This window comes from Podarcis tiliguerta (assembly GCF_965153285.1).
Source record: "Podarcis tiliguerta genome assembly, chromosome: 4".
In the NCBI taxonomy this organism is placed as follows: domain Eukaryota; kingdom Metazoa; phylum Chordata; class Lepidosauria; order Squamata; family Lacertidae; genus Podarcis; species Podarcis tiliguerta.
Window position 1 is genome coordinate 52,260,052 of NC_139537.1, and position 13,338 is coordinate 52,273,389.

Consider the following 13,338-nt stretch of genomic DNA (forward strand, 5'->3'; position numbering starts at 1 on the left):
GTTCTGCCTCTCAACTATGACTGCCCTCCTCAATTGAGCTCCAGCTAAATTAGCTCCAATGAAAAGCCTCCCTGCATGTAGAAGACAAGCACAACATGGAAACAACAGGATGAGAGCTTTTCTTCCTAGCGTGCTAGTTTTTGTTGCTGTTAATGGAAGGGATAGATTTAAACAAGAAAAAACAGGGGAAGCATTAAGAATGGTATTCTCCACTTGTCATCTGTAGTAGTACTGACCACTTTTCCAACAAAGGACTCTACAGTTTCATTCTGCTGCATCTGCAATCCAAGCCACAGCTACACTTAGTGCAGCAGAAGTTAATGTATGTGTTGGGATGTGGCTGGAGTGTCTGTTGGAACAACTGCAAAATGCAATTTTTTTTTTAGCCTGAATAATGTTTTCTATTAAGCCGGTGGGGGTGGAGTGAAAGAGTAGTATAAAGTGCCGAGCTTGAGAAACCCAGAAAGTTAGGAAAATATCAGCTTGCCAGATTTAACATAGCATTGATGAAGGTCTTTCTGTGATGCCGACGTCAGTTTCCTATACAGAAGGCAGAATTAATGAATACATAGGCAAAGTTAATGTTCTATGAAAACTGCTGTTAGGTTAGGATTTTCCTATTAAAGTAGCATAAAGAGTTGGTTCCATCATTTACACACGTTGAATAAATGTAGGCTCGAGCTCATTTATAATGTCTGACTCCAAATGTTCTTATGAATTATAGAAAAGGAAGGAAATATTTTATGGAACCAGTGGACACAACCAGAGATGTAAAATTATGTTTCTGAATAGAGCAGTGTGGTTCTATTTACGAGGATGGGGATGAATTGGGTCTTTTAGGAGTGCTTGGGATGTGAAGTTTATTCTAGATGTCTATAGATGAACTTGGCATATTGTAGCAATCTTTACAGGTATTATTTATTTATGCAGTGTGGTTATCATACTTTTTGTGATATTCATTTTTCTTATTCAAGCAATATAAAACCAAGTCTTTGTATACAAGCAGAATCCCAAAGAAAAGGTTGGATTATGGATCTATTGCAATGGCTTGTCTTGAATGTTTCACTTCTCTCTTGCCAAAGAGTGGGAGGGGCAGTCTTTTAAATAATTAAGCAGTCAAAGAATTCACCTCCAATTAACATTTCCCACCCCCATTTAATTAGAAATCAAATACATGCAAAATTTCTGGCTGATCATAGGCATGAATGTGGTTCAGACATAATGTTGAATGATGCTTGCTTGCTGTGATCTCTAAAGCAATGGCATTTGATAAACCATAGTTATTAGCAGCTAACAAACATTGAAAACACCAGGCAAGGCATCAGCACCCAGAACCTTCAGGCAGCTGCTGTGACCCCAAGTCCCTCACAGGACTCACCACTAATGATAACATGGGATAAGTTGTCAGGTATTCATTTAGTGAGTGTTCCATACAAGGAAATAAAGTGGGAGCAGAGCACAGTGCAGTGATGAATTCTGGAAGGAAAACATTATTAAGTTCACATCTATCAAGTACTTTAACAACTAATCAATTTTATAGTGTACATCATTGGGGACATACTATCAATTTAAAAGTAAGTAACCTCACCATTTCCCATTGCGATACTAAATCTGACATGGCTCTGTCCATTTTCCCTCCATGTGGGATTTTTGCATTGAGTTATTGTTTGTTTTTAAATATTTATTTTGCCTTAAAACCTTTGGGTAGAAGGCAGCACATAAAACACCAACAATAAACTGCTATGCTTCATTACTTTTTGCCTGCCTCCCAGTTTTGAGAGCTGAACAAAAACTATCTATCATCTATCTAGTTGTTATATTACCAGTACACATGGAAATCATCAGGGTCAAAATCAGAATGACTGGCAAGACATATCAGCTGCAAATTCTGCAGTGTAACACTAATTAATTAAGTAATCACCATTAACATTTCTATCCTAACTTTTGTAGGCATGTCAGACTCCCAAGTCAGCAATTTGGGGGGTTGGGAGAGAGATTGAACTACTGCTTGATTGACATTAGATGACCACAGCTTTCAGACTTTGAAGTATACCCAATTTATCAATATAACCAGGGACACTAGCAACAAAAGAGAACTGTGGTTCATACTGGGCCCACAACCTGCCTCTGCGGCTCCAACTGCATCATATGTATATTTGTAGCAGTATCACACCAGCTTAAATAGCCATAGCTTTCCTCAAAGAGCCCAAGGAACTGAAGTTTGTTAAAGGCTTTTCAAGTGTTTAGTTAGAATACACAAAAATACATTTTTAAGCGACCTGACCCAAGTCTGTGGATCAGAATGCGACTCTCACTTGGATTATGGATTTCTCCATATTTTGAGATGCATCTTCATTTTTTAAAAAAACACAAGCCCCAAAATGGGTGCAACCATGTGGCTTTCAGAGGAACTTGCACTAAAACCATACACAAATTTGTATTTTAGGGGGAGGATACCAACAATGTGATGTCCAACTTGCGGATTTTAGGGGGAAATGTGTACAATTTAAATGCACACTTTAAAAACCATACAAAAATGGAATGGAACAGATCTATGGTTGAGTACATGCAAACAAGCATGGAATGAACATGGAATCTGTCCATCCCTAGGTCTCACTTTAGACATAGGTAACTGTTAGGAGAGTTTAAATAGTTCATATATTGTTTCCAAATCATACATTGCATTAATAAAGTGGTCCTTTATTTAATGTAATAATTCCTGTGATGGGTGTGTATGCACAAATAAAACACGATTAAAAATCTGTTACACTTTTCTCCCTCTAAATCTCTCTTAAAATGTGGCACATTAAGTCTGCCTGGTTACAGGGGCCAGTAACAATTTGCTACAAGAATTCAAACTGTTTCATTTGGCTCCTGTGCAATTTAGCACTGCAGCTCCCCCCTCTGCTTTTCAAAGCAAGCCAAACTGCTCCATCTTTTTACATAACTACGAGTGCAGCCTAGGATAGACCGCAGAGGTTTGCCTTCTATTTTTCTTAGATATCTCTAGCCCAGCAGAAATTCAGCTGGCATTTCTAATTCCTTCTTGTTCGCAAAATGTGAGGCATTTTCTTGAAAGAGATTCTTTGCTTGTGTGCAGCTGCCAGGTGAAGCAAACCTTCTTTTTGGAACTGGTTCACTTGTTCTAGAAATGATGGAACACAAAATCCTCAGCAGCATCTGTTAGGAACAGTAACCATTTTTTTATATAAAGATTTTCACTTATTTTCTGGGGGTTTTTCAGTGTTAGTGGGAAGCTTCCAGCTAGTTTCTCCTCTGAAACTTAATATATTATATTTATCTGTAGAAAAGCATCATGCTGGTATGTGGATTAAATCTCAGATTATTTTAATTTTTTAAAAAATTCTCAGTAGGATGTGAGAAACCCCTTGTTTTAGAGAAACAAAATGCAGGCCAACTGTTTAGCTTCTAGTAGCAACTGATGATTCAATTCTTCTCTTTTGTTCTATTTCTGTAATAGGCATCATGCTGAACTAAACTTGTCTTACAATAGAGAAAAAAAGAACATTCTTATTTTATTTCTTCATAATGAGGAATAAAGCTTGAGAGAGAAGGTGGGAGCAGGAAACCATGAGTTAAGCAACTTCACTGAGCATAATTATAGACGCCCAAAGAAAAGGAAAATATTCCAAAGGCACAGGAAGAAAAATGCTGTTTTTATAAGATAACCAATCGGTAAAATGTTGAATGTGCCTAAGCGGGAAAACTTGAGAATGGTCAAAACTGAGAACTCTTAGTTTAAACTTGCATTTTGTTTTTCAGGTACAACTGATTTGATAAAATGGTTAATTAACTTAAAGCCACTTCCGTTTAGTAAGGCAACTTCAACATTAATCATTTTTCTTGCAAAAGACAATGCAAGAAATGCAAGACCTCACACTCATGGCTTCTGAAAGAGAGATATTCTCTGGATTGTGTTCACAGGTTTTCTCCTGGAGGATAAAGCTATGTTTTCCTCCAGAGTTTATGGAAATTGGAGGAGGGGCGAATGCTATTGCTCTTGGGTTCTGCTTGTGCACTTCCCATATGCATCTGATTGGCCACTGAGAGAGCAGGATGCCAGACTAGATGGATCTTTGGCTTAATCCAGCAGCCTCTTCTCATGTTTCTTGGTCTTCCTGTAGCCCATTGGCTGCTATGTATTTATCATTTGTCTGTCTTGCCCACTTGAGACAGGTGCTTTTTGTGTGCATGTGTATTCCACAAAATGTTATTGCTGCAATAATAGTGTGTTAGAAGTAGATTTATACTGCCCTTGTGGTCTCTTCCAACTCTATGATTCTATGATTCTACTGGCCTGTCTGTGCACCAATCCATTTTATTAGTTCTTCTGTGATACTCCACCATTGTTACAGCTTTACTGCCATTTAGAGAGGCACTTGTGTACCACAGCACAACAACAACAGGACCAAAACAAAACTCTGGAATGTTTGTGGTATGAAAAGTTACAGGGCTTCAGGAGCAAGCTATGAAACCGGCAATACGTGGAACTGAAGCAGTATGTATGCACTAAAGGTATCAAAAGCAGGGTGGCATATAACTACTCAAATACCACCATGAACCCAAATCAAGATGGATGCACAACAAAAAGGACACCTGGAGGCCCCCCCCTCTTTTTTATCCATGGAACACAGATTGTTATTCAAATAGATCACCTACTGCGAGGTGCAAACTACCCTGGGGTGCCTCAGATCTGTAAACTCTCCTGTGAAAATATTCATTTGTTTTATCATTTTGAAAGATACTTTAGCTAACACCTTTTCCGCTGCGCAGGTGTGCCGAGAAACCCATAGAATAAGCACTATGATTCCGTGTGTATTTAAAAAGAAAAAATCAGGAGAAGTTAGAGGATGGAAAACAACAATCCAGAGATGGCTGCCTAGGGCAAGGGTCCATAAATTTCTTTTAAGAATGACAAAGCTGTGTGTAAGCATTGCAAAAGTACAAAAAGTAGTTCATTGAAAACCAACATGCTCAGTAGCTATAATATGTAGAGTTAATGAACAAAGGTGTTTTTTAAGCGGGCTCCTACTCTCCCCCTGATATTGACTTTGAGCACAGTGAAGCAGTGATGGAGTTGGACACACCGAAGTGGCCTACACATTTCCCAATTACCCTTTTCCCTCGCAACCAACTAAAAATCATAGCTCTTTCTTCCGGCAAGGTGGGGGGAGACCATGAGAAAAACAGTGACTTTTCCAGTTTCTTTCTTTCTTTCTTTCTTTCTTTCTTTCTTTCTTTCTTTCTTTCTTTCTTTCTTTTAAAAAAGGTAAATAGCTGCTGGGCCTAATTTTCTGAACTGTGGCAGGCTTCTTACCCCTTGCCACCTGCCTCATGTTTCTAGTTTTCAATCTGATTGTTCTCCAAAACTAGGATGAAGAATGTGATATCCTCCCCCCCCCCCAAAAAAATGGTCTGCTGTTGCAGGAGAACCACTGCGCCAATATTTCTGAAAAATGACAGGCTTAATCCTCTCAGAAGGGGTGATCATACCAACAATTTTTCTTCAATTCTGTCAGAAAATTAAAATGTCCATTTAGCCCCTTTACCTTTTTCTTAAAAAAATAAAAAAATACATTTAAAGGTTTTCCAGTGGATGAATCTGCCGGAACATTGGCATACTTAATCCATTCTGGATGGGCTGCTATGCGTGCAAATATCATCTACATATGTGAAAAGGAACAAAAAAATGTATAATGTAGTTATTTTCCGAGTCCCCATTATAGTGAATGGAGACAAAGCAGAGCTTCACATTTGGCAGATCAGATTTGTACCCAAATAATGAATTGAATGCGAATGGCACAGAGATGATCTGAAACAGATCCACGTGCTCCCAAATGCTACAGATACAAGGCAAATCTTGAGGTCGCTGTCCACTCCTATTAAAAACACCTTTTTGTTTCAATGTGTGCATGGCAGCAACCTCAGCAGATTCCGGCAGTGCATCACGACACTCTCAGCCTGTGGTTTTCGATTAATTGGGCATGTGGGAACATACTCAAGTTGAGCACAAGAGGCCCATATGTGTTGAGATTCCTTTTTGGCAGCCTGCCTGAACTGCTCTTTGGGAAGGCAACCAAGGCAAACTCACAAAGCACTCTTAGGGATTAATAAAACAAAGAAAACAAGAAAGTGTTAGATGGACTGAAGATACGCTGGACTGCTGTGAATGATGATTTACTGATTACATTTGAAGCTTGGCAGGAGCCCGTAGAGGATTCCAGGGAGCAAGCTGACAAGTTACAATCTGCTATAGATTTACAGCACTGCCGCCCTTGCCCCTGCTGCAGAACTCTCTGTAAACAGCAGGTATGACAGGGGAGAATGGGAGATTATGCTATCAGATTGCTTCACGTTTCTATCTGATTGACTGATTGAGTGACAACCCAGCAAGCAGGATGATATACTGAATCGTTCCAGCAATCATTCCAGCAAGAAGAATGATTTACTCAGTGCCTCATAAGGAGGGTGCCACCGCCACACACAGAGATCAGTACCCACGGCTTCCAGGAAATCCTAGTTATTACATAATGTTTGGACTTGAGGCAGGGGAAAGAGGCAGGCAGAAACAAGGTTTTAAAGAGGAGGACTGAGCATCCACGGAGACTGGCAAGGGAGAAAATTGGAGCAGAACAGTATGGTGGAGTGTAGCCAACCCAGGCATAGGGACACTTGGCCCTCCAGATGTTTTGGGACTACATCTCCCATCATCCCTAGCTAACAGGACCAGTGGTCAGGGATAATGGGAATTGTATCTCAAAACATCTGGAGGGCTGAGTTAGCCTATGCCTGAGCTAACCCATGGCCCTCCAGAGGTTACCGTACTACAACTCCCATCATTCCATACCATCGGCCATAATTTAACCTGATGTTTTTGAGCACTCTCTGAATTGTCTTAGTACCATCAGATGTCAAGGAAATAAACAACTATCTATTTTAGAAGACATCTGAAGGCAGTCCTGTTTAGGGAAGTTTTTGATGTGTGATGTTTTATTCTGTTTTTAATCTGTTGGGAGCCACCCAGAGTGGCTGGGGAAAACCCAGCTGGATGGGCGGGGTAATAATAATAATAATAATAATAATAATAATAATAATAATAATAATCTGCAGCATATTCACAGAGCTTTCATGCCCTGCGACACCAATAGGTAAGTAGGTAGATAGATGTAAAAGTTCCATTAAGATATTTTGCCCTTTCTGTTGTTGCAAGCTGGGTATTGCTTGGAGAGGGGTCTTGAAACATTTTCAATAAAATAAATACATAAGGACCCAAGGGCGTCCCGGGTGTGGGTGGGAGGGAAACAGGCAGAGTATGCATGCACATTCAACTACCTAACGTCCACGTCACCCAGGAGATCACAGCCACAGAAATAAGAAAAGAAGAGTCGTTCCGTTGTCTGGAGAGATCACTTCCTGGTTCATATGGAGAAGCTGTTTTCAGTGGAGTCCCACAACAAAAGCACACAGCTGTATTGAGACAGCACTCTCACATGCATTCCATGCAATCATAGCAGCCAGCACCAACCATCTATTCATTACTGTATGAGGGGGTCCCCAGTTCAGCAAGCGCACATAAGCCTATGACTTCTAGAGGGGCATGCACATAGGGTTCTCATTCCTGCAGGGAAATCATACACAAATCAGTCTAGCTGGAATGGGGTAAAAGTCTTCTGCACAGCTTGTGACTCAAAGAACTGAACACAACCCGCTAGCCATGTATTGTAGCCTGTCAGATACTTAATAAACTGCCTTCACTTTTGTGATCCCAGGCAAACAGCAACAAACAAACAAACAAACCCAGTTATCAAGCCTCCAGGAAGCTAGCATGCATAGCTGGTGCAGTTCTGAGTTGCACCAGACTTAATCTCCCCCCCCCTCCCTTTTTGAGAACCAGACAACTTTTCATCTATATTTTATTTGCTGAATACTGTTATTTTACATCTGCACTGGAATTTTTTTTATAAAAAAGACATGAGTACTCCAGGCTATTTTTATAGTCTGTATTGATCTGAGTAATAGAAAGGGTCTGCTCATATTTTTTAATTATTGGCGAACAGCTGCTTTGAGTGGCTCATGGCAGAGAAGCTATAAATTTAAAGATAAAAAATAAACATAAAATAACTGAAAATGCAAATTATGAGCCAGAGCACTTGTATTCATCCCGAGTTGTTCCACTGATATCAAACTGGGAGCAAATTAACAACAGTGGGGACTCGCTCAGTTCAGACAGGGCCACCAAAATGGGGGGGGGGGTGTCTAGTAGGTATCCCTGTCCACAGCCAGCAGGGTCCCCAGAATTTGTAGGTGTCAAGCCCTCATCAAACAAAAGGCTTGAAGCAAAATGTGCAGGCAGCATTCAGAGCAATTGCTTTGTGAGATACGAGCTTCCTGCCGTCTGCCATTGTTTTTAGTTACCGTAATAAGTGAAGCCAGAGCTTTGATTGATGAGTGCCACAGAGAAATTAGAGCCATACAAGCACAAGGGAAGAAGCCAAGAATCATTTCAGAATGACCCAGGAAGTCTCTTCTCCAGAAAAAAGTGAAGGGACTTCCTTGCACGTTTTGAAGGTGTTTTGGGGTGAAGAAGTGACTGTGGCCCAGAGAAATTAAAGGAGAAATCCAGGGTTGTGGTGAGCTGTGATTGGGCAGTAGTGTATCCACCCTAAAGCAAAAAGCAGCAGCAACGGCTGGAGTTCATGCTCTTTCTAATTTAGGTTCAATCTAATGCAAATAACCCTAATATGGGAAAATGTATTTTGCCTTAAGCCAATTCATTTACCATAAATTCCTTCTTGTTGACTACATAGAAAACATCCCATTGCAAGTACAGTATATGCAGGGCTCCAGTCTAACATAACAGTGGTGTGAAACAGGTTAGAATGTCCAAGTATTGGTAAGTAAAGCCTGGGTTATGCTGTAGTAATTGATTTTATTCCTGCTTTTCCATACCACCATGGAAGCTTTTGATGAGGGATGTTTAAGAAATGGGAAATTAAGAAATAACAAGAAACACATTGGCAGCGCCATCTTGTTAAATAGATTTCCTTCAATAAATCCATAACAAGCAGAAATGCAACAGGAACCCTTTCCCAGCAAGTAGCGATGGGAAAAGCTGCACCTCTTGGTTTTCTGCCTGCTGTGAAGCTAGTGATGTGGGAGAAATTATATGAGGCAAATTTACCTAATTTGCACTTTGCAAAACAATATGAGAATGGAGGCATGGCTGGATTTTGAAACTGGCACTTCTCCTTATTTTACAATGCAGTTCTCTAGCCAAGTAAGAGGTACAAAAATTGCATGTGCTAGGGTAAAGTATTCATAAAAATGCTTGTATTACCTAAAATAACTGAATAGCATGTGTATATTAGGATAAATTTGCACAAGAATGCTGATGGATTTGCATGAGGACATAAAAAAAAAAAAGCGGACTGTTGTGGGAATGTGGAGAACTGAAGACTGGAAAAATGAAAATTTGAGAGAGCTTGAAATTGACCCATTTTGCCCATCCCCATGTGCAGCTATTGAAAGCAAAAGGCCTCTAGGCATGTGAGAAAAGTGGCAACCTGAACCAGAGGAACAGAATCCAGGAGTCGCGATTTACCTCTCTAAAGAGTGTAATAAACCAGTCTCTAGTATTTCATGTAGAAAGTGGCAAGGGGTATTGAATTTAATGTTCACCACTTTCTTGAGGGGAGATGAGGCATTTGCAGATAGAAACAGAATTTACAATATTTTATTCTCGAAATTGTCTTCTCTCCCCCCCCCCCCCCGCCAAGGTCATTTTACCTCTGGAAAAACAAGCCTATATGAAGTGAATCGTTAAATCCAGTGTGCTAGGAATTGAGGTAGCTGTGGCTGGTACCCACTGGGGCTAGTAGGGCAGAGTGCCCAAACCACGGGCAAAGCCAGAGCCAATGACAGGCAGAGCCAACTAATTTAGTTTCTGTACCCTTCCCTGCTGTGTTCTACAAGGGAAATGCTGAAACTAAGAAGAAAGCTGACAGGCTAGACTAGTTGTAAGGAGGGAGGCAGGCTGGTGGTGAGCTGATGGGGTGAGGGCAGACTGGGGTTGATGGGGCAGTGCCCTAATTTTCCTAATGGACCAGCCTCCACTGGGTTGAGGGCCCTCCCCACTCCAGCAAACATTATGTGTAGAACTCTGATAAAGTACAACAAGGGAAATAAAGTGCCAGTGTGGTGTAGTGGTTAAGAGTGGTGACTCGTAATCTGGTGAACCGGGTTTGCTTCCCCGCTCCTCCACATGCAGCTGCTGGGTGACCTTGGGCCAGTCACACTTCTCTGAAGTCTCTCAGCCCCACTCACCTCACAGAGTGTTAGTTGTAGGGGAGGAAGGGAAAGGAGAATGTTAGCCGCTTTGAGACTCCTTCGGGTAGTGATAAAGCGGGATATCAAATCCAAACTCTTCTTCTAGTGAAAGGGTGTGCGTATGTGCAGGGAAACTACTGATTAATGAACTGAGAGGCTGCGCGCCAGACAAGTTGTGGATAGCCGCAGAGGAGTAGCAAGGTCAGGTGGTACCCGGGGCGGAATTTTTCTTTTTGTCACCCCCCCCCACATCCACTGCTTGGGGAAGTTCCCTAAGATGGGAGGAACAGGGTCCCTCCCCACACCTGAATGCATTTCTAGGGTCCAACTGTGAACCCACAGCAAAGAACTGGAAGAAATCCTTGCTCCCTGCTATGAGAACCTTGGATTTGTGAACCTGCTGTGGTACTGCTGGATTGGCATTCACCCGGGTGTTCCTACCAAGCATAAAGGGCACCCCAAAGGACACATGTCAAGGCAACATAGCGTCAGTGGCGGGGTGAGCTGCGTGGGCACCCAGAGCGCCGGCCATGCCGTGCACTGGGGGGGGGGCGATCCGCTGCATGCGGTGGGGCAATCCTCCCATGGTGTGCCTTTTTTTCACCGCCCCCCTCAGGGATGACACCTGGGGTGGACCACCCCCTTCCTATGCCCCTGGATAGCCAGGATAATATCAGCAGGCTTGTGAGCCTATCAGGACATCTAAAAGAATGAATCAGTTCTGAGAAGATGAACAGAATGCAGAAGAGACCTGATTTTCTTTGCTACTGTAGTCTTAGGCTGTTGGGCATTACTATGGGTCTCAGGTTATGTTCACACTAGCAGCTTGGAACACCGCAAGGCCTGCCGCTGCATTTCAAGCTTCCTTTGCATGGAGTTTGCATCAGAGAGTGGGCTGGGATGTTGTTGCCTGCTGAGCATGGTGTTTTTGTTTGTTTGTTTCTCTGTCTGTGCAACCCAATCCCCATTCCTATCCATTGCACTGTCATCTACACTTGTGCCTTCATCTGTGCCTGCCCAACAGCAGTTAGGGTATGGCTATGTCACCATTTATTTCAATTTGTTTTTAAAAAACAAATTGAAGCTAGTTGGGGAGAACATGCATCAAACAGCAGTACTTATCACAAAATAACCGAATTGTTATGGATTGTGGCTAACGTCATGTGGATGCAGCTTCAAAAATTAGCAGTGGGAGCACACTGGATGTGATGTAAAGCTGTATTGTAAATATACTCTCTATGGTGTGTGACAGCAATGCTTAGCAAACCTGTTGAGATGACATACAACCCCTTTTCAGCCAGGCCAAATGGCCCTGAGTTTTATTGTCTTTGCCAAGATCTAAATCCAAGTTGTAGTGGTGGAAAGATGTGATAAAAAGCAAGAGAAGCCACTGGCATTACTTTTTTCTGGAGCAAAATATCGCTTCCTCTGGATGCATGACTCCTTTGCATGTATGCGTGCCATTAATTTTAACAGTGTCCATGCCTCTGCTTCGTCATATTACATGATAGATTTCTCACAGAGGGCTGTGGGGGTTGAAACTGCACAAAATATTTCCCCAACTATTTGAATTTCTTTCTTTTAAGCACAAATTGCTTTTTGCATAATATAGTGGTGGCTTTGGGGGATCTTGAGTAGAACCAGAATGCCAAATGGATATAGCATAGTATCTTATGCACAATGCACCAATCTAGACTGCTGTATGTTTTCTTCTAGGTTTTTTTTTTTTTTTTTTGGCACAGGTGTTAATCCTTGCCGCAGAAGAGTTGTTAAGCAATTCATTTTCTTCATTTTGTTTTTCGATTAGGTGTTGTTTGGGTTGAAGAAACGCCTAATGATGTTCTTTATAAGCCCATTTGTATACCAACTTAGCTTCACTGAGCCAGCAATGGGTTCTTGTTACTGTTCTTGCTTCCAGGAGACTTTAATTCTCGTGAACATTAATTTTCAGTGCTCTGTCAGACAGTGCCTACATACATAGATTTTAATGAACCGCTTGGCTGATAAAAACACTAGTATTGACACATTTATACTTTTAATTTTGTGGCTTCTATCCTTTATTATGTTTTGGTCAAAATGCCAATGTGATATGAAATACAATATTTACTATTGCACCAAGGGCAGGAGAAATAGGGTCAGTCACCGACTGTCAGCCTAACCTACCTTTTTGCCAGTTTCCATTGGCATCACAGTACATAGGGAGGGAAGGTTAAATCCTTCTCTTCCACCCAACCATGACAAAATTCATCCCTGTGCTGCAGTTAGCGGGGGGGGGGGGAAATTCCCAATTGCACCAATGGGAGCTTTCCCTATAATTAACAGCAGCATGCAGTTGCAATTGTTGTGGGGGAGGGTTCCCATGAGCTGCAGGGAATATGGAAATTTGGGCCATTGGGAATAAGGATAAAGTAAGGGGGAATCCCCTGATGTCATTGCGAACAACACCATTACATAAGGCATAACTGACATAAAGCAAAGCATCTGAAACTCTCATCAGAACACCATAATGCTAAACGTAACATGTATTCAAAGGCAGCTTCATGTGTAAAGTTAAAGGTATCCCTGACTGTTCGGTCCAGTCACGGACGACTCTGGGGTTGTGCACTCATCTCGCTCTAAAGGCCGAGGGAGCCAGCATTTGTCCACAGCTTCATGTGGCCAGCATGACTAAGCCGCTTCTGGCGAACCAGAGCAGCACACGGAAACGCCGTTTTACCTTCCTGCCAGAAGTACCTATTTATCTATTTCCACTTGACGTGCTTTTGAACTGCTAGGTTGGCAGGAGCCGGAACCGAACAATGGAAGCTCACCCCGTTGCGGGGATTCAAACTGCCGACCTTCCAATTGGCAAGCCCTAGGCTCTGCAGTTTAGACCACAGTTCCACCTGCGTCCCTGCTTCATGTGTAAAGGTAAAGGTAAAGGGACCCCTGACCATTAGGTCCAGTCGTGACCGACTATGGGGTTGCGGCGCTCATCTCGCTTTCCTGGCC